Raw genomic sequence first — 23,074 nt, 5'->3', positions numbered from 1 at the left:
TTATGTGTTTTTCAGCTAATTTTTTTTTGATTTCCTTGTTAACTTTATACTGAAGATTAATGGGTATACGTCTAACCTTTTGGTGCCTCAGTTGAAAATTCGTGTATAATTTTGATTTAGCCAAGTGATTTTTTGATCTTCTGATAAGAGAGAATATGTTAGGGAATGTTAATGCAATGTGTTTTTTGAATTCTGAAAATGATGAAATGGTATTGACTTGATTGTTTGAGAAGGAGAATGATTGCGCTTTAGCTTTTCTTATTTGGTCAAACGACCCTCGACCAATTAGTGATTTCAAGACATCGGCGAAGACCGCGAATGTGGCCGAATTTGAAGTCCATCCATTGCTCGAAACTGCGGCCTGTACTTTACCTTCATTGCGAATCGGTTCAGTTGAGAAGGTCCTGAGTTTGGGAATTGCGTTATCGTAAATCCAGAATGCTTGTGGGTTGCTTCTCACTACTTGCAACGCTACAGACCAATTGAGAATGCTACATACGCTCCCGGAGTCCACAAGCAGAGTAGTCGAGATATTGCCGATCGCCATTCTCAGAGGTTCTATTTTTGCAATATCGTTTTGGATGAGAGCGACCATTTTGTCCTCCCCGCTGCTGTAGTTGGATTCGTAGATTTTCGAAGATTGCAGGAACCTCAACGAATCTCCGGGTTGCAGTTCTTCGTCCACCTTATTTACAGTTCTCGTCTTGGCATTTTGGGGCTGCGAATTCTTTTGTTTTCGGTAAACTTTAGCAAAGTGATACATCAACCAACAAGTTTTACGCGTTTTGCCATTGGCGATGCACTTACTGCGACAATTTGGAAGCCAGTTTCCGCCGCATTTCGAACAAAAAAGAGATGAGCGTTTTCCCTGTTCATGAAAACTGTTTGAGAGTGATCAATTTGGTAATAGCGAACTAGCTGGAAAATGAATTGCATTCACGCTGGCCGGGATGAGGGCCTTATTGTGTAGTTGTATTTGATGTTGATTTCAAATCACGAGTTGCATTTTAATTGCCAACTACAACGCTTGTCTCTGCTCTACTGTTTGTTTAAGGAATTCTTTTTGTATCTTGGGATCAATCAAATTGGTGATGAACACATCACGTATTTTCAAAAACGCAAGTTTCTGCTAATTTTTTAGGCTCACCAAAGAACTGATCAACAGTTTAGCCTCGAAGTTGTTTTGTTATCAAGAATACATGACGACCGAAAGTGATGTTCCAGGGATGTATGGAAGCAGCCTGAACAATCTACCAGAATTCCGCTGTGGACGACGTATCCATCATTATATTTGGATTTTTGCAATTCAGGATCCTTCTTCCTTCCACCCCGATGCTCAAGTAGAGCAGTGAGACCATTTTCCGGTCCGGTGAGTGGCCAAGGCATATCCCCGCACATAATGCCGATTTCAATCAATCGTTGACAATTGTTGTACCAGTTCATTTTCTGTTGTTCATTACGAGCAATCCTTTCTCTCTCGGATTGTGCTGATGAACCAAATTTTGTCTCTTCGTAGATGGGTTACAAGGGGAGATCCACTTTTTCAGATTTCGGTCCGAGAAGAGTGTCAAGGATGATATTCTCTTTTGCAAAGAGGGCCGGCTTATATTGTACTCTCCACTTTTCCCAACGAAGAAGAGGATCGGGTGTCGGTTTCTCCCAAAATGCATCTATTCCGTGTGGTGTACGCTTGTTTTCTAGCTGCGCTATTTAGTACGCTATTATATTTCGGCAGAATCTTGCGATGCGCGTTAGCCTAATACTACGAGAATTGTGATTCTTTGGAGCGAAATTGGAACTTAATCCTTTTACTTAACTTGAGGCGCGAGTTCGCGAAGAGAGAAGGGCAACTGGTTTTAATTTGTATGAACTGAAATTAAAATTTAAGTGCTTATCAACAAAGAGTGACCGTATGATCAGACATGCCTGATCACAAAGCGGGAATCAAAGGCAAAAGAAATAAAAGCAACCTGTTACATGAAGTATGAACAGGATTGAAATAATAAACGAAGGGCTAATGAAATGAACTAAATAAATACATCACATGAAATTTTATTCACCAATTAAATAAATTGAATGTAAATATGCTCAGGTATCACATAGTGCATTAGCTTATGTTGAGGAATTTTAAGTTTGAACGTTATCAAACATTACATCTGATGCCCGAACCTTACAAAACACTAAAACTATTTCTGCCACTCAATTAAACGAATTTTAAGAAAATTTACCCGCAGAAAAAATACCTAATATGGATTCACCCAATGTAATTCTGCTATTTTAAACATTCATCATGCACTGCCTGCTCAATAAATCCACAATTGTATAAATCAATTAAAGGAATTTTCTTTGGCTAACTTTGTAGTAGTGATTTGCACAGCTGGTGGAAACTTGCCGGGCAAAACACCACTAAAAATTAGCCAGAAATATTTCCTTTAACTGGAGTATACAATATGCATCGCGCGTTCACCTGTCTCAAAAAATTGAACCTCGTCCAGCCAAGTACTACATTCGATTTTTTTTGCTTGTAATTCTTCCCGTTGAAAAAAACTCATGCAGTGCGCCTACACTTTCCTCTATGTGCCAATTCACACGAAGCTCAAATTACAAATAAAAACCATTCTCTGATACAAAATAAACTTTCAGCAATACACTCCGTGTCACAAAACATTGTAATTACCTCTTGCCTTTCAAAATCCAATAAAAATTAAACAATTTAACCATGATAATCGTTCAGTCAAATCCGCACCGAAGATTCGTTTCCATGATAGTATTGATAACTAAAATAAATCAAAAACTTCCCGTGATAAATTGGTAAACCTTAAAAAAAGTGTTTTTGCCCAATCAAAGTTTGAAAAACAGTTGCTCAATAGTTCAATAAATTCATTTTCTGCATCGCACCGTCTTTTGGCAGCGGATTTGTCTCCATAGGTGCAAATAAGCAATTTTCGATGCAATCGAAGATGCTCTCATCAAGATCTTACCCGAGAGTCATTGCGCAATCGGTATAATATGACCACTCATTACTAAAATTAAAGGACGCCATGATTGTATAAAATTAGAACATTAAGATACTAACTCCCTTAACATAAAAGCAGCACTTAAATCAGCCCCTCATATGCATACAGAAAACAACACAGATATTGCCGTTCGAATCAGATTTTGGCCGTTGTGCCAATACGCCGCTTAGCAACAATATTATGTGACCTAAATATACTAATTTATTTTATGCCGAAACACTTAAACACCAATTAGACACAGGTAATTGAAACAGCTACTAGAAACAGCTACTACCATTGAACTGCTACCGGAGGAAAACTAGGTAAAATGCCGCAGCAACAAATAAGTCCACAGAAGTATGTAAGGCACACGCGACGGTAGACGATGACAGGAATCTCCAACGGACGGTAAAAATTGGTTCGTCAAACCGCAGAAACCATGCAACACCATACTTCTTTTGAAGAAGAAAGCTGTCAACTTAAAGCGAGCATGTAAAAGAAAACCGCAAAACATATCCAGGAAGAACTTTGATGGCTTATATGAAGTTTTGGCTCCTGGCTCTGTCGTACTAAAGGTCGATATTTACACTTCAATAATACAAGAACCACAAAAATAGGACGCAATTGTTCGGAACAGTGATTTTGTTGAATTCGACATCCGCGAGGATAGGGGAACCAATCTCCGAGAGTATTTCAAATGACGTGGCCTTCGATTGCTTGAAAACATTACAGAAGCTAAAAATGGCACTCATATGAAAGAATCAGTCCGAATTCAGAAGGGAGGCCGAAAGATGAAGCAGTGAAAAGAGGACAACCGAGTGGCATTTCGTCAACCCGCTCCAAAATTGCACTTGCGGTAGCGTATATTGGAAAAACCACTCAACCTAGCGCCTCAATACTCAGGCACAGAAGATGTTCAACCTCCAATAGCAGCCCCATCGTTGAAAGCTATGCTCAACGCTCTTTCTGGCTGGGCTGTATTATGTAGCCATTATCTTTGGATGTCGTCGTCAAGCATGTTCGGGTTGGGAACATCTTCCTCGCGGAAACCTTTCACTATAATGAGATGAAACAATAAAAAATTAAGTTTCTCGCTTGCATGATTTCAACTTCGAGCAGGCCCCACATTAATTTTCTCATGGAAAATTTTCTGTTGTTTTCGCTAAAAGAGGATGAATTGATCAAATGTTATGGTTCTCGGTCGCATGAATTCAAAATTGGGCATGCCCAACAGTATTTATGTTGTCAGGTAATAGAGGGCGTCTTGAGGAAATGCGTCATCCTTATGTATTTAAACTAAAGTTTAGGAACGAAGTTTTTTGGTCGCACATTGACCAGCGTTGTCAACTCATATTATTGCATCTTTGGCAATTTTTCGACATTTGAGATCACATTGGAGTTTCAGCTTGTTTTTTCGAATTTGTCATTCTCTCGCACAATTTTTCGTTGGATTCTCAACCAGTTTCACATATTCGAGTTCCAGTAGAAGTTTGAATTCAGCGGGTTTGTCTTCGAGCAGGGTGTCTAGAGTTGTGTTTTTGCACGCCGATTTTACTTATTTGATTTGAATGCGGCATTTTTCCATTCTGACTTGATTTGTGTTTCTGCTTTTGGGAGCTTTCAAATTTGTTCTCTAGAGAGTGGCGTTTTCCTTGATTATCCTGAAGTCAATCCCTGTTTTACTTAAAATATTGATAATTGAGGCCCGAAAATTAAGAAAAATGAAGTTGCAGGTTTGTACCACAGGTTGTTTTGGAGTGCGGAAACACCAAATAGGCATAACCGTAGTTTTTTTTCTTTATTAATATAACAAGAAGGCTCATTAATGTGCATTTGCGAATAATGTTCCACTTATCTAGTTTTTTCACTTTATTGTCTACCAAATGGGAAATAGATAAAGAAATCAATATAACCTTCAGCAAACCATTGAAATAATGATAACAATATACTGTAGAAGGCCGACGAGACTTGGCATTGATGTGACTACCAGAAAAAACAGCAATGAAATTCAATATTAACAAATAAAAATTCAAACAAAAACTCGTTTTGTTTTTTTTAAAACAATTAATTACAAAGTCAAATTGGCAGCAGATAAAACCTATGCTAAAAAAAATCTCATCATTATCAGAAAAATTTGCGGCCCTTGTCCTCAGTTCGATCTCACAAGAAATCGACAAGAAAATAACAAATGGGCCTAAATTTTAAAAAAACACGTTTATTTTCTGAAAATAAACGAATGGCAAACTGATGAAAAACCTTATGTATCAATTAAGATTTTCAATGATAACTCCATAGAAAATGATTGAGACTACTCATTATCCAGGAAACAACTACAATGAGAGCGAAAACTACAGGCACAATTTAAAAAAATTAGAATCAGCACGAGTCCGATGTCCCAGCAAATGAAACGTTAACCTGTTTACTAAAAACACTAAATTTTGTATTTGAATTTTTCTAATGGTAACAAAACCGGTTTTTGTTTTGACACTGTGAAAAAAAAAAGATTTTCAAAAAAGATATGAAAATAAGTAAGAATCACAAAATCTTTACAAAAACTCGTAAGAGCAAGAACAAAGACTATTTGAGGCAAACAAAATAGTTATGAAGAGCAAATTGTATTTCACTAGATAATGGATGTGACTTTTTTAAAGAGAAAATAAGCAACAGAATTAAATTTAACAGAAATGAAACTGGAAAATTTCAAAAATCCATTGTCTTATTTTAAGTACAAATATTTTCGAAATTCATAACAAACATTAGCTTTCAGCTAAAAGAACAGACCACTTATCTTGCAAAGTGCCTCTTATTATTAAAATTAAGTGATAAGAATATAAAAAACGGTAGATTCGAGCAGAAGTGAAAAAATGCAATCAAATTTCCACAATGTTAAAGCCACTAAATTTGTAAGATAATAACCTCGAGAAATTTAAGTCTTCACTTGCGTCTCCATTGAACATCATTGAGTCGTTTAGTATTTTCAAGTACTCTAGGACTATCTCAAAATTACAAAAAAAGAAGCAGAAACATTCAAAATTAACTAAAACTAGCAAAATACTTCTGAATCAAGCATGTTCGGGTTGGGAACATCTTCCTCGCGGAAACCTTTCACTATAATGAGATGAAACAATAAAAAATTAAGTTTCTCGCTTGCATGATTTCAACTTCGAGCAGGCCCCACATTAATTTTCTCATGGAAAATTTTCTGTTGTTTTCGCTAAAAGAGGATGAATTGATCAAATGTTATGGTTCTCGGTCGCATGAATTCAAAATTGGGCATGCCCAACAGTATTTATGTTGTCAGGTAATAGAGGGCGTCTTGAGGAAATGCGTCATCCTTATGTATTTAAACTAAAGTTTAGGAACGAAGTTTTTTGGTCGCACATTGACCAGCGTTGTCAACTCATATTATTGCATCTTTGGCAATTTTTCGACATTTGAGATCACATTGGAGTTTCAGCTTGTTTTTTCGAATTTGTCATTCTCTCGCACAATTTTTCGTTGGATTCTCAACCAGTTTCACATATTCGAGTTCCAGTAGAAGTTTGAATTCAGCGGGTTTGTCTTCGAGCAGGGTGTCTAGAGTTGTGTTTTTGCACGCCGATTTTACTTATTTGATTTGAATGCGGCATTTTTCCATTCTGACTTGATTTGTGTTTCTGCTTTTGGGAGCTTTCAAATTTGTTCTCTAGAGAGTGGCGTTTTCCTTGATTATCCTGAAGTCAATCCCTGTTTTACTTAAAATATTGATAATTGAGGCCCGAAAATTAAGAAAAATGAAGTTGCAGGTTTGTACCACAGGTTGTTTTGGAGTGCGGAAACACCAAATAGGCATAACCGTAGTTTTTTTTCTTTATTAATATAACAAGAAGGCTCATTAATGTGCATTTGCGAATAATGTTCCACTTATCTAGTTTTTTCACTTTATTTTCTACCAAATGGGAAATAGATAAAGAAATCAATATAACCTTCAGCAAACCATTGAAATAATGATAACAATATACTGTAGAAGGCCGACGAGACTTGGCATTGATGTGACTACCAGAAAAAACAGCAATGAAATTCAATATTAACAAATAAAAATTCAAACAAAAACTCGTTTTGTTTTTTTTAAAACAATTAATTACAAAGTCAAATTGGCAGCAGATAAAACCTATGCTAAAAAAAATCTCATCATTATCAGAAAAATTTGCGGCCCTTGTCCTCAGTTCGATCTCACAAGAAATCGACAAGAAAATAACAAATGGGCCTAAATTTTAAAAAAACACGTTTATTTTCTGAAAATAAACGAATGGCAAACTGATGAAAAACCTTATGTATCAATTAAGATTTTCAATGATAACTCCATAGAAAATGATTGAGACTACTCATTATCCAGGAAACAACTACAATGAGAGCGAAAACTACAGGCACAATTTAAAAAAATTAGAATCAGCACGAGTCCGATGTCCCAGCAAATGAAACGTTAACCTGTTTACTAAAAACACTAAATTTTGTATTTGAATTTTTCTAATGGTAACAAAACCGGTTTTTGTTTTGACACTGTGAAAAAAAAAAGATTTTCAAAAAAGATATGAAAATAAGTAAGAATCACAAAATCTTTACAAAAACTCGTAAGAGCAAGAACAAAGACTATTTGAGGCAAACAAAATAGTTATGAAGAGCAAATTGTATTTCACTAGATAATGGATGTGACTTTTTTAAAGAGAAAATAAGCAACAGAATTAAATTTAACAGAAATGAAACTGGAAAATTTCAAAAATCCATTGTCTTATTTTAAGTACAAATATTTTCGAAATTCATAACAAACATTAGCTTTCAGCTAAAAGAACAGACCACTTATCTTGCAAAGTGCCTCTTATTATTAAAATTAAGTGATAAGAATATAAAAAACGGTAGATTCGAGCAGAAGTGAAAAAATGCAATCAAATTTCCACAATGTTAAAGCCACTAAATTTGTAAGATAATAACCTCGAGAAATTTAAGTCTTCACTTGCGTCTCCATTGAACATCATTGAGTCGTTTAGTATTTTCAAGTACTCTAGGACTATCTCAAAATTACAAAAAAAGAAGCAGAAACATTCAAAATTAACTAAAACTAGCAAAATACTTCTGAATCAAATTGATTTAGACCTAAAAACACCAGTCAAAACCTTTCACAATCAGAGGAATTTTGATTTGGTATTTGGTTCAATAAGAAACTAAAAAGATCTCTCAAAAATAAAGGTAATTTAAGAAAATGATACGGAATTGTAAAATATGAAAAACGATACAAATATTAAAACAAAAATAAAAAAGAAGTATACTTGTACTAATATTGAGAGAACAATTTGAAAGTTGTTAGATCCATTAGCTAAATACATAAATTAGTCTTCGAGTTCATTTATATATCGATAGCTGGCTTTTGAGACCTTTTATTATCAGATATTTGGCATACGACATCACAAATTATCAACATTTACCGGGCAATTCAAAAGAAAAACTACCAATTTCTACAAAAGAACGGAGTTGTTTCCCTTAAAACATAAGGTGTAAAAGCAAAAAAATGTTCAATTGCACTTTTTGAGCGCTTTTTTAAACAGGATTTTCCACAAAAGTGACAATTAACCACAGAATCAAAAAAGAGCACCAAAAAGGGCAATTATGCCCAAAGAACAAAATTTTGTTTGAAAATTTAAACTACCAAAAGCAAGTAGATGTTTTTAAAAAAAAACATCCACAAAGACTACTTTTTGTCTGATATAAAATATTGGACATGAGTTTACAGAGCACAAACTAAAAACTGACAGAAATTAGATAAAAAGGACAAATTCTACAGATAAACGAAATTTGTCTTATAACAAATTTATTCAATGTCTTAAGAGACATTAGATAAAACACGAATGCTTTGTATAGGTTTACTAACGCCTCTTGAAAATGCCATTTGGATCTTTAGGTTTACTAAAACTCTTCGTCAAAATTATAACATCAATTAGGTTTTCTCTGAAACTATATTTTCATTCGGCTTTATTTTCACACATATAGGAGCTGTCAAAAATTGAGCCGTGAATTTAAAATTTTGCCGGTAATTAACATAAAAAACAATGAAGCAAACTATTTTTTCAAAAAATAAAAAATTTTTAATTGTGAGAATCTTTGATGAGATCAAACCTATCCTTGATTTTACTCAAACTCAAAAAGCCACACTGTTCTCCCGTATTTTTGTGAGGTAGATCACTCGGTAAATTAGTTATTTCAAAAATACAGAGCAATGATGCTTTTTGTGTAATTTTTACACATGTGAGTTGTCAAAAATTGAGCCGTAAATTTAAAATTTTGCCGGTAAAAAACTTAAAAAACAATGAAGCAAAATATTTTTTTTTAGAAAACGAAAAATTTGTGATTGTGAAAATCTTTGATGAGATCAAACCTATCCTTGATTTTACTCAAACTCAAAAAGCCACACTGTTCTCCCGTATTTTTGTGAAGTAGATCACTCGGTAAATTAGTTATTTCAAAAATACAGAGCAATGATGCTTTTTGTGTAGTTTTTACACATGTGAGTTGTCAAAAATTGAGCCGTAAATTTAAAATTTTGCCGGTAATAAACTTAAAAAACAATGAAGCAAAATAGTTTTTTTTAAAAAAATTGTGATTGTGAAAATCTTTGATGAGATCAACCCTATCCTTGATTTTACGCAACCTCAAAACGCCACACTGTTCTCCCGTATTTTTGTGAGGTAGATCACTCGGTAAATTAGTTATTTCAAAAATACAGAGCAATGATGCTTTTTGTGTAATTTTTACACATGTGAGTTGTCAAAAATTGAGCCGTAAATTTAAAATTTTGCCGGTAAAAAACTTAAAAAACAATGAAGCAAAATATTTTTTTTTAGAAAACGAAAAATTTGTGATTGTGAAAATCTTTGATGAGATCAAACCTATCCTTGATTTTACTCAAACTCAAAAAGCCACACTGTTCTCCCGTATTTTTGTGAAGTAGATCACTCGGTAAATTAGTTATTTCAAAAATACAGAGCAATGATGCTTTTTGTGTAATTTTTACACATCTGAGTTGTCAAAAATTGAGCCGTAAATTTAAAATTTTGCCGGTAAAAAACTTAAAAAACAATGAAGCAAAATATTTTTTTTTAGAAAACGAAAAATTTGTGATTGTGAAAATCTTTGATGAGATCAAACCTATCCTTGATTTTACTCAAACTCAAAAAGCCACACTGTTCTCCCGTATTTTTGTGAAGTAGATCACTCGGTAAATTAGTTATTTCAAAAATACAGAGCAATGATGCTTTTTGTGTAGTTTTTACACATGTGAGTTGTCAAAAATTGAGCCGTAAATTTAAAATTTTGCCGGTAAAAAACTTAAAAAACAATGAAGCAAAATATTTTTTTTTAGAAAACGAAAAATTTGTGATTGTGAAAATCTTTGATGAGATCAAACCTATCCTTGATTTTACTCAAACTCAAAAAGCCACACTGTTCTCCCGTATTTTTGTGAGGTAGATCACTCGGTAAATTAGTTATTTCAAAAATACAGAGCAATGATGCTTTTTGTGTAATTTTTACACATGTGAGTTGTCAAAAATTGAGCCGTAAATTTAAAATTTTGCCGGTAAAAAACTTAAAAAACAATGAAGCAAAATATTTTTTTTTAGAAAACGAAAAATTTGTGATTGTGAAAATCTTTGATGAGATCAAACCTATCCTTGATTTTACTCAAACTCAAAAAGCCACACTGTTCTCCCGTATTTTTGTGAAGTAGATCACTCGGTAAATTAGTTATTTCAAAAATACAGAGCAATGATGCTTTTTGTGTAATTTTTACACATGTGAGTTGTCAAAAATTGAGCCGTAAATTTAAAATTTTGCCGGTAAAAAACTTAAAAAACAATGAAGCAAAATATTTTTTTTTAGAAAACGAAAAATTTGTGATTGTGAAAATCTTTGATGAGATCAAACCTATCCTTGATTTTACTCAAACTCAAAAAGCCACACTGTTCTCCCGTATTTTTGTGAAGTAGATCACTCGGTAAATTAGTTATTTCAAAAATACAGAGCAATGATGCTTTTTGTGTAGTTTTTACACATGTGAGTTGTCAAAAATTGAGCCGTAAATTTAAAATTTTGCCGGTAATAAACTTAAAAAACAATGAAGCAAAATAGTTTTTTTTAAAAAAATTGTGATTGTGAAAATCTTTGATGAGATCAACCCTATCCTTGATTTTACGCAACCTCAAAACGCCACACTGTTCTTCCGTATTTTTGTGAAGTAGATCACTCGGTAAAATAGTTATTTCAAAAATATAGAGCATTGATGCTTTTTGTGTAACTGTTGAGTTAAATTTGCAGAACAAAAACGCAAAACTTTAAATAATGGGGCGCCTTATTCCAAATAGCGCTCTTTTAGAGATTACGGAGTCTGTTTCAGCGGTTTCTATGTCTCTACTTTGGGCAAATTTGAACAAAGAGAAAAAACTGTGAAACGTTCACAAAATTTTAAATCTCGATTACTCCCTCTTATAAACAAACTTTGAACAATTTTTTAATTCCACTTTCTAGGATGTATGAGCTTTTCTACTGATACCACTCACAACACTATACGATGAATATATCGATCCACCAAAATTGACAAAACCCATTTCACTATATAGTTCCTCCCTCCCCACTGAAGTGAGGGTGGGAACAATAAAAGCCTCCTACTGTGTGGACCGAAGAGTGTTCGCCGTAACTGCGTTTTCTTCGTTGTGCATGTGCCTGCTATTTAAGAAGCGTCTAACCATAGGCCCATACTCCAATACAAACGATATGATGCCCTTTTGTCACTTTGTATATATATATATATATATATATATATATATATCTATATATATATATATATATATAATTATATATATACATACACCATATATATATATATATATATATATATATATATATATATATTGTATACATATATATTTATATGTATTTGCCACACAAGCTATTTTGACAGTTTTTGCCATGTGTGCTTAAATTTTTTATCTGGCTATACATTTTGAGCTTTCCTTGCTCTATCAGATAGTTCCAGGTGCCGTTCAAAAATTGGATTCTTTAGTTTAACTTGATTCAACATTCCTTCCTACTTTTTCTGGACAAATCACCTTTTTGTCCAGAGAGGGAACATCTGGCTTATCTAGTAGTCCCTCGCGTTTGGATTGTGCTGAGGTTTCAGGGACAGTGTCCTTGTAGATGGGTTCAAGTGGTGATTGGATTTGATCTGAATAAGGGCCAAGTAGCGTATCGAGTGTGATTTTCTCTTACTCTGAGAAATTTAAGTGAGTCTATCTTTTTTTGCCAATTGAGAGGATTTCTAGGCTTGGTTTCTCCCTGAAATGCTCCATTGTTAAAAGGGTCCGGTAATGAGAGGCCTTCTGCGTCATGTCGCACACAAACAGATTTGTTTACTGTATTTCGAAACTCGAGTTAGATTTCAATTTTAACAAGAGATCTTGCTCAGCGCATTCATTTAGCTAAATGTAGCATTGGTCTTCGCTTAGAGATTCATCTTTCAAGTTCTAGCTTGCTATACCTGTGAGCGAAGACAGTTGGCAAAACTGAGGATTTCATTGAGCAACTTTACACGAGAAGCAGATTCAAAAAAGGATCTTAGCAACTACTAAGAGTCATGAAAAAACAAAAATCCATAATGCGAGAGTTTGAACAGCAGACATACATGTGAAAAACTATAATAAATGAGTACTATCTGAACTGAACTTGACATCTGAGAAAGAACTTGCAACTAAAACCAAGTAATACATATATAATTTTTGACTGCATTGGATTAAATATATGAGTTGACACCATCAATTGAAGTTAAATTGACAATTTTTTCTAAAAAACAAAGAAATTATTATAATAATTTTCTTTATTTGAATTTTCAAGGGCAATTTAAAAAAATAGAAACTAGAAAATAAAAAATCCTACCTGTAAAACCAAGGTTGTTGGTCAACGCGGAATTATCAGAACATCTGAAAGGGTTCGTCTTGGATTGTAAAATTTATTTTTCTAATCCTAGATTTGAGTTCCAATTGTTCTGTTTATTTATATTCCCTTGATCAATATTTTTGTTTCCCTTCTTTATTGATATTTATTCTTGACACAATTTTGTTTTTTGTTTTTGCTAAATGTTGTGTTTGCGTTTATGGGTTTGTTTGTGCTTCCGATTTTTCCCTCATTGCATCAGTTCTTTGCAAATATCCATCAACGAGAGTTAAAATTACTACTCTGATAAACAGATTCTCCATAACGTGCGGCAATCCAGATAGTGGTCCCCATGTCGAAATTACCCCCTTGATCCCCCCACTGATGTAAGGGTAGGGGTAATTGTCTATGGGGGGTTAAAACAATGTAAGATTAGGGGGTAAGGGGTAATGGGGGAACTGCATATTTTACCACCTAAAGATAACCCTACAAAAAGAAGTAAGAATCGGGGTAATTTTAAGCGGTTAAAACGATTTAAGATTAAGGAGGTAAAGGGGGGATAATGCGGGGGAGGGGAATTTTCAGATTTTACACCCCAAAAAGAACCCCAGAAAAGATGTAAGATTGCAGGGTAATTTTTGAGAGATAAAACGATGTAAGATAAGGGGTTAATAAGTAAATTAAGGTGGGAATTGTTAGATTTTATTCCCCAAAACTATAATAGAAAAATCGAGCCTTACGTTTTGCTCAGTAATTTAGGTTATCGCTTATCTTTATAGTTTTAGCGAATAGCTAATCAACTTGAAGGATTATTTATACAGCGGAAAATGAATCGGGTAACATGTGATTAAACTGATATGAAAAAACTTCGTCAGCCCAAGTTTAGAAAATCACGCAACTGGAAAAAGTTCAGCAGCAAAATTGACACAGAAATCAATTTGAACTATTTCTGAAATTGAAATGAATTAATTTACTTGGATGGTTAGTTAGAGGTACAGAATTGATGTATTTGATAACAAAAGAATTTCTCCTCTAGTGGTTGCCCAAACCAAAACCCAACATTAAATTTTTTTAAGGGCGTTTCTCATGTTTTTACGCTATCGAATACATATGTTTCATTGAAGTTTTTGCAACAGTTTTTGAATTTGTTATTCTTGATTTGTTATTTTTAAGGCATGCTGGCTGAATAAGTATAAAATGCAGAATGTCTTTGTGGTAGATTTAATAGTCCTTGATATGTTCTTTTAGTACAATTTCTACTCGAAACTGGGGAAATTGAATGATAAACATTATAGTAGCTAGCGTCTGTTATTCTTTGGAGTAACTCAGGTTGACCACCTTAGAGGAAACTTTGAAAACTTACTAAGACTTATACGCTGCCTAAGAAAACTTACAAAACTTTGTACGGCACCGCATAAGGCCGTAATAATTTTTCTACGGCACCGTATCCAAATGATGTAATTGCCAATTTCTAAAGTGTACCTTCCTAAAATTGGTTTTAAAAACAACGATTATCTCATACAAGTCATTTTTTCTTTAATTTTTGGCACTTTTTACATCTATGAAAAATTAAAAAATTTAGTACGGCGCCGTATAAGGCCGGTCCCAATTTTGTAATTTTCCGTGGTATGTTTTTTCAAACATTAATTTGCTCTGCAGGCACACCCAACGGTCAAAAATTTTACTTTGAAACAGTTCGAAATAGAGTAAACCTGTTACGCTCCTTGTCAGGATGTGCAGAACTTTGGAAGTCTAATGATATCTTCTGGAGTTCATGTCATTAATCAACCAGAAAAATGTTCAAATCCACAAATCCTTCAAAAGCGTCAAAACTGAGATTTTGTTACAAAGAAGGCCAATGCTTAGGTAATAGCTTTAAATTGAAGTTCGGAAAAACAAAAGGTTTGCGGTTTAAGTGGATCAAATAAAATTTGTGTAGAAAAGGCTTCAGTAAAAGAAAGGCTTTCTCTATGTTTTAAAAAGTCTTCTCTCGAAAGTCTTCTAAATTGAAAGGCCTGTTGAATCTTGGATATTTTAGTATTTTTGGCCATTTTTGGTGTTTCTTCGACTGTACCCACTATTTGATTTGCATTTAATGTAAAAATTCCGTCAATTTTCAAATTTTGCAAAACATCGTTTTTTGAAAAATCATTTTTTTTCCATTTTTATTTTTTATCGGTCTTCTAGAGCAAAATTTTGTAGCCTTTGACCGTTAATCATTAGTCTACCCAGTCTCTACACCTATGAACACGACGAAATTGAGTCACAAAGTTGTAATATATCTTCCTTCTTTGTTTTCATGTTTGCTTTGTTAGGTGTTTTGACTCCTCTAATACATAGCCTCTTTTTTTTGCAAATAAATCTCAAAGTTGAGTTTATTTCGGCCCTTTGACGTTGGAAATCTGTTAGTTATCACTAGTAGACGTGTCTAAGTCGAGAACGGACAATAATTTGTGTAGAAAAGGCTCCAGTAAAAGAAAGAATTTCTCTAGGTTTTAAAAAGTCTTCTCTCGAAAATCTTCTAAATTTAGAGGTATGTTGAATCTTGGATTTCTTTGTTTTTTTGGGCCATTTATGGTGTTCCCTTCATTGCACCGAATACTTGAACTTAACTAACGTAAAAATTCTGGCCATTTTCATATTTTGCGAAAAATTGTTAGGATTTTTGAAGATTTTATTTTATCTTAAGTTTGTCTGTTTTGGAGAAAGCTTTTCGAGCCTAGTATTTTTTACTTATTGCTCTGCTCAATTCTCTCATAGCTTTAGTTTGTAACTCCGCCGTAGCCGGTCCCCAGCCCGGATGAGAAAGGGGGAGGGAAACACACCGAGAACATACTGGAAAAGTCTCAGAAGTCGGCTTTTCAACTTGACTGGATCCTTTTCCGACAATTTTCCAGCTATTATTTTACCTTAAAAACCTGATTAATCTCGGTACGGCCTTACTACGGCCCCTTATTAATCCTGATATGGCATTAGCACGACACCTTATAAATCTTAGTACGGTTTTTTTCCAAGACTTATACGGTGCCGTAGTAAGGCTTTAGTAATTTTTCCAAGTCTGGTCAACCTGGGAACTCACAGAAAACTCTTGAAAATTGTAGTTCGAATACCGAGATGATCTTGAGTTCTAAACCAATTTCAGTTGATTTCCCATCTGCAAGCTTAAATCTACTACAACTGTAAGATGAAAGTAACTATCTCAAGATCTAATGATGGCTCCCTCAATATGAATCTGGGCTCCTTTTCTATTTTTACAGAAAATATGATCAACCGTCAGGAAAGGTCTGATCAGAGACAGTTTCGAGCGCACTTCGAGCGCACACAGTGTTTCGAGCGCATTTTGGTCTGATCGGAGGATACTTTGGTCTGGAATGGTCTGATCAGAGGTTACTTTCGTCTGCCCGGGTCGAATGTCCTCCCTAAAATCCTCCCATTTTGTTGTAAGAATAGGGGTGGGGTGGTAATTTGTCTATGGGGGGTAAATTGATGTAAGAGTGTGGGGGTATTTTGTTCAGAGGGGGTAAAATGATGTAAGAGTTGGGGTGCAATGGGGGGATTTTTGATGAATTACCCCCTGACTGAAATTGCCATGTAAGAGTGGGCTGCAATGGGAGGATTTTTGAGTGAGGAAATACCCCCTGACTAAAATTGCCATGCAAGAGTGGGCTGCATTGGGCTGCCTTGAGAAGACTTTAAAGGAATTACATCCACTGACTAAAATTGTCATGTAAGAGTGGGCTGCAATGAGCTAAAAAGTGAGGACTTTTCAGGAACTACCCCCTGACTGAAATTGCCATCAAAGAGTGCGCTGCTATGGGTAAAATGGTGTAAGATTGAGGGGGTAATTTGTTCAGAAGGGGTAAAATGATGTAAAAGTTGGGCTGCCAAGGGGGGTAAAATGGTGTACGAGTCAGGGGGTAATTTGTTCAGAGGGTTAAAATGATGTAGGAGTTGGGCTGCCAAGGGGGGTAAAATGGTGTGAGAGTGAGGGGGTAATTTGTGCAGAGGGTTTAAAGTGAGGTAAGATTTGGGCTGCCAAGTGGGTGAAATGGTGTGAGAGTGAGGGGGTAATTTGTCCAGAGGGGGTAAAATGATGTAAGAGTTGGGCTGCCAAGGGGGTAAAATGGTGTAAGAGTGAGGGGGTAATTTGTCCAGAGGGGGTAAAATGAGGTAATATTTAGGCAGTCAAGGGGGTAAAATGATGTAAGAGTGAGGGGGTAATTTGTCCAGAGGGGTTAAAATGAAGTAATATTGGGACTGTCAAGGGGGTAAAATGATGTAAGAGTGAGGGGGTAATTTGTTCAGAGGGCGATAAAATGAGCTTAGAGTTGAGCTGCCAATAGGGGTAAGATGGTATAAGATTGAGGGGTTAATTTGTTCAGAGGAGGTAAAATGAGGTAAGAGTTGGTCTGCCAGGGGGGGGGGGGTAAAACGGTGTAAGAGTGAGGAGGTAATTTTTTCAGAGGAGGTAAAATGAGGTAAGAGTTGGTCTGCCAGGGGGGGGGGGGGGTAAAATGGTGTAAGAGTGAGGGGGTAATTTGTCCAGAGGGGGTAAAATGAGGTAATATTTAGGCAGTCAAGGGGGTAAAATGATGTAAGAGTGAGGGGGTAATTTGTCCAGAGGGGTTAAAATGAAGTAATATTGGGACTGTCAAGGGGGTAAAATGATGTAAGAGTGAGGGGGTAATTTGTTCAGAGGGCGATAAAATGAGCTTAGAGTTGAGCTGCCAATAGGGGTAAGATGGTATAAAAGTGAGGGGTTAATTTGTTCAGAGGAGGTAAAATGAGGTAAGAGTTGGTCTGCCAGGGGGGTAAAACGGTGTAAGAGTGAGGGGGTAATTTGTGCAGAGGGTTTAAAGTGAGGTAAGATTTGGGCTGCCAAGTGGGTAAAATGGTGTGAGAGTGAGGGGGTAATTTGTCCAGAGGGGGTAAAATGATGTAAGAGTTGGGCTGCCAAGGGGGTAAAATGTTGTAAGAGTGAGGGGGTAATTTGTCCAGAGGGGGTAAAATGAGGTAATATTTAGGCAGTCAACGGGGTAAAATGATGTAAGAGTGAGGGGGTAATTTGTCCAGAGGGGTTAAAATGAAGTAATATTGGGACTGTCAAGGGGGTAAAATGATGTAAGAATGAGGGGGTAATTTGTTCAGAGGGCGATAAAATGAGCTTAGAGTTGAGCTGCCAATAGGGGTAAGATGGTATAAGATTGAGGGGTTAATTTGTTCAGAGGAGGTAAAATGAGGTAAGAGTTGGTCTGCCAGGGGGGGGGGGGGGTAAAACGGTGTAAGAGTGAGGAGGTAATTTGTTCAGAGGAGGTAAAATGAGGTAAGAGTTGGTCTGCCAGGGGGGGGGGGTAAAATGATGCAAGAGTGAGGGGGTAATTTGTCCAGAGGGGGTAAAATGAGGTAATATTTAGGCAGTCAAGGGGGTAAAATGATGTAAGTGTGAGGGGGTAATTTGTCCAGAGGGGTTAAAATGAAGTAATATTGGGACTGTCAAGGGGTAAAATGATGTAAGAGTGAGGGGGTAATTTGTTCAGAGGGCGATAAAATGAGCTTAGAGTTGAGCTGCCAATAGGGGTAAGATGGTATAAGAGTGAGGGGTTAATTTGTTCAGAGGAGGTAAAATGAGGTAAGAGTTGGTCTGCCAGGGGGGTAAAACGGTGTAAGAGTGAGGAGGTAATTTGTCCAGAGGAGGTAAAATGAGGTAAGAGTTGGTCTGCCAGGGGGGGGGGGGTAAAATGGTGTAAGAGTGAGGGGGTAATTTGTCCATAGGGGGTGAAAAGATATAAGAGTTGGGCTGCCAAGGGGAGTGAAATGCTGTAAGAGTGATGGGGTAATTTGTTCAGAGGGGTTAAAATGATGTAAGAGTTGTGCTGCCAAGGCGGGTAAAATGGTGTAAGACTGAGGGGGTACTTTGTCCAGAGGGGGTAAAATGAGATAAGAGTTGAGCTGCCTACGGGGGTAAAACGGTGTAAGAGTGAGGAGGTAATTTGTTCAGAGAGAGTTGAATGATGTAAGAGTTGAGCTGCCAAGGGGGGCAAAATGGTGTGAGAGTGAAGGGGTTATTTGTTCAGAGGGGCTAAAATGATATAAGAGTTGAGCTGCCAATAGGGGTAAGATGGTCTAAGAGTGAGGGGTTAATTTAATCAGAGGGGGAGTAAAATGATGTAAGAGTTGGACTGCCTAGGGGGTGAAATGGTGTAAGAGTGAGGGGGTAATTTGTCCAGAGGGGGTAAAAAGATATAAGAGTTGGGCTGCAAACGGGGGTAAAACGGTGTAAGAGTGAGGGGTAATTTGTTCAGAGAGAGTTGAATGATGGAAGAGTTGAATTTCCAAGGGGGGGTAAAATGGTGTAAGAGTGAAGGGGTAATTTGTTCAGAGGGGTAAAATGATGTAAGAGTTGGGCTGCCGAGGGGGGTAAAACGGTGTAAGAGTGAGGGGGTAATTTGTTCAGAGAGAGTTGAATGATGTAAGAATTGAGCTGCCAAGGGGGGTAAAATGGTGTAAGAGTGAAGGGGTAATTTGTTCAGAGGGGCTAAAATGATATAAGAGTTGGGCTGCTAATTGGGGTAAAATGGTGTAGGTGTGAGGGGGTGATTTGCCCAGACGGGGTAAAATGAGGTAAGAGTTGGTCTGCCAAGGGGGTAAAATGGTGTAAGAGTGAAGGGGTAATTTGTGCAGAGGGTTTAAAGTGAGGTAAGAGTTGGGCTGCCAAGGGGGTAAAATGGTGTAAGAGTGAGGGGGTAATTTGTCCAGAGGGGGTAAAATGAGGTAATATTTAGGCAGTCAAGGGGGTAAAATGATGTAAGAGTGAGGGGGTAATTTGTCCAGAGGGGGTAAAATGAGGTAATATTTAGGCAGTCAACGGGGTAAAATGATGTAAGAGTGAGGGGGTAATTTGTCCAGAGGGGTTAAAATGAAGTAATATTGGGACTGTCAAGGGGGTAAAATGATGTAAGAGTGAGGGGGTAATTTGTTCAGAGGGCGATAAATTGAGCTTAGAGTTGAGCTGCCAATAGGGGTAAGATGGTATAAGATTGAGGGGTTAATTTGTTCAGAGGAGGTAAAATGAGGTAAGAGTTGGTCTGCCAGGGGGGGTAAAACGGTGTAAGAGTGAGGAGGTAATTTGTTCAGAGGAGGTAAAATGAGGTAAGAGTTGGTCTGCCAGGGGGGGGGGGTTAAAATGGTGTAAGAGTGAGGGGGTAATTTGTCCAGAGGGGGTAAAATGAGGTAATATTTAGGCAGTCAAGGGGGTAAAATGATGTAAGAGTGAGGGGGTAATTTGTCCAGAGGGGTTAAAATGAAGTAATATTGGGACTGTCAAGGGGGTAAAATGATGTAAGAGTGAGGGGGTAATTTGTTCAGAGGGCGATAAAATGAGCTTAGAGTTGAGCTGCCAATAGGGGTAAGATGGTATAAGAGTGAGGGTTTAATTTGTTCAGAGGAGGTAAAATGAGGTAAGAGTTGGTCTGCCAGGGGGGTAAAACGGTGTAAGAGTGAGGGGGTAATTTGTGCAGAGGGTTTAAAGTGAGGTAAGATTTGGGCTGCCAAGTGGGTAAAATGGTGTGAGAGTGAGGGGGTAATTTGTCCAGAGGGGGTAAAATGATGTAAGAGTTGGGCTGCCAAGGGGGTAAAATGGTATAAGAGTGAGGGGGTAATTTGTCCAGAGGGGGTAAAATGAGGTAATATTTAGGCAGTCAAGGGGGTAAAATGATGTAAGAGTGAGGGGGTAATTTGTCCAGAGGGGTTAAAATGAAGTAATATTGGGACTGTCAAGGGGGTAAAATGATGTAAGAGTGAGGGGGTAATTTGTTCAGAGGGCGATAAAATGAGCTTAGAGTTGAGCTGCCAATAGGGGTAAGATGGTATAAGATTGAGGGGTTAATTTGTTCAGAGGAGGTAAAATGAGGTAAGAGTTGGTCTGCCAGGGGGGTAAAACGGTGTAAGAGTGAGGAGGTAATTTATTCAGAGGAGGTAAAATGAGGTAAGAGTTGGTCTGCCAGGGGGGGGGGGGGTAAAATGGTGTAAGAGTGAGGGGGTAATTTGTCCAGAGGGGGTAAAATGAGGTAATATTTAGCAGTCAAGGGGGTAAAATGATGTAAGAGTGAGGGGGTAATTTGTCCAGAGGGGTTAAAATGAAGTAATATTCGGACTGTCAAGGGGGTAAAATGATGTAAGAGTGAGGGGGTAATTTGTTCAGAGGGCGATAAAATGAGCTTAGAGTTGAGCTGCCAATAGGGGTAAGAAGGTATAAGAGTGAGGGGTTAATTTGTTCAGAGGAGTTAAAATGAGGTAAGAGTTGGTCTGACAGGGGGGTAAAACGGTGTAAGAGTGAGGAGGTAATTTGTTCAGAGGAGGTAAAATGAGGTAAGAGTTGGTCTGCCAGGGGGGGGGGTAAAATGGTGTAAGAGTGAGGGGGTAATTTGTCCATAGGGGGTGAAAAGATATAAGAGTTGGGCTGCCAAGGGGAGTGAAATGCTCTAATAGTGATGGGGTAATTTGTTCAGAGGGGTTAAAATGATGTAAGAGTTGGGCTGCCAAGGCGGGTAAAATGGTGTAAGACTGAGGGGGTACTTTGTCCAGAGGGGGTAAAATGAGGTAAGAGTTGAGCTGCCAACGGGGGTAAAACGGTGTAAGAGTGAGGAGGTAATTTGTTCAGAGAGAGTTGAATGATGTAAGAGTTGAGCTGCCAAGGGGGGTAAAATGGTGTGAGAGTGAAGGGGTTATTTGTTCAGAGGGGCTAAAATGATATAAGAGTTGAGCTGCCAATAGGGGTAAGATGGTCTAAGAGTGACGGGTTAATTTAATCAGAGGGGGAGTAAAATGATGTAAGAGTTGGACTGCCTAGGGGGTGAAATGGTGTAAGAGTGAGGGGATAATTTGTCCAGAGGGGGTAAAAAGATATAAGAGTTGGTCTGCAAACGGGGGTAAAACGGTGTAAGAGTGAGGGGTAATTTGTTCAGAGAGAGTTGAATGATGTAAGAGTTGAGTTTCCAAGGGGGGTAAAATGGTGTAAGAGTGAAGGGGTAATTTGTTCAGAGGGGTAAAATGATGTAAGAGTTGGGCTGCCGAGGGGGGTAAAACGGTGTTAGAGTGAGGGGGTAATTTGTTCAGAGAGAGTTGAATGATGTAAGAATTGAGCTGCCAAGGGGGGTAAAATGGTGTAAGAGTGAAGGGGTAATTTGTTCAGAGGGGCTAAAATGATATAAGAGTTGGGCTGCTAATTGTGGTAAAATGGTGTAGGAGTGAGGGGGTGATTTGCCCAGACGGGGTAAAATGAGGTAAGAGTTGGTCTGCCAAGGGGGGTAGAATGGTGTAAGAGTGAGGGGGTAAAAAACAAATTAACCCCCCACTCTTACATCTTCTTTGGTCTGTTAAGGGGGGTAAAACGATGTAAGGGTTCGGGGGTAATTTCTCTATTACCCCCGAACTCTTACACCGTTTTACCCCCCTTGACAGACCAAAAAGATGTAAGAGTGGGGAGTTAATTTATCTTTTACCCCCTCAATCTTACACCATTTTACCCCCGTTGGGAGCCCAATGCAGCCCAAAAAGATGTAAGAGTTTTGAGCTGCATTTTCCTAAAAATTCCTTCCATTGGAGCCCCACTCTTACATCATTTTGGGCGGAAAATTTGAACCCGGGTGGCATGGCCTGATCAGTAGTCACTTCCGGATGGCACTTCAACCTGGGGAGCCCCGCCCGATTCATCTGTGTTCGTCACAATTTAACTTTTGATCGAGTTGGTGTCTGATTTTGTGCTAATTTTTTCCAACCTAAATTGTTTGTTTTAGTATCAAATGTGCACAATAAAATTGTGTGACCTGTTGATTTGATTAGATCGAAGTTGCCTCAATTGTGTGGGATACAATCACAGTATAGAAAAACCAATGATCGTGGAACTGAGACTTGGGCATACCAAGGGCAATTTCATCGTACAATTTCATCTTTCGAAGAAATCTTGTTGTGATTTAAGTTTAAAAGATTTTGGGAAATTCAAGAGATTGGCTACAGCATCATCACGGCTGTACGTTTTTTCTTTCTGGTCGCAATTTTAGAGTATTTATTTTATTATTATTTTATTTTGACAAAAATTTTTAAATTAAACAAATTCATTACTTTAA

General features: G+C 37.1%; 1 protein-coding gene across 1 annotated transcript in view; it reads left to right on the top strand.

Moving 5' to 3' along the window:
- Positions 1 to 22,802, top strand: part of LOC142349280 (uncharacterized) — a 105,454-nt gene extending 82,652 nt beyond the window's left edge. The window contains exon 9 of the transcript XR_012760812.1: positions 22,791 to 22,802. The gene's annotated coding sequence lies outside the window, so the exon portion shown is untranslated. The remainder of the gene's footprint in view (positions 1 to 22,790) is intronic.
- The last annotated feature ends 272 nt before the right edge of the window (positions 22,803 to 23,074 follow it).

This window comes from Convolutriloba macropyga, chromosome 11 (genome assembly GCF_964194025.1).
Source record: "Convolutriloba macropyga chromosome 11, txConMacr16.3, whole genome shotgun sequence".
NCBI lineage: Eukaryota > Metazoa > Xenacoelomorpha > Acoela > Convolutidae > Convolutriloba > Convolutriloba macropyga.
The sequence above is the reverse complement of the archived record's forward strand: the minus strand, read 5'-3'. Positions and strand labels throughout refer to the sequence as shown.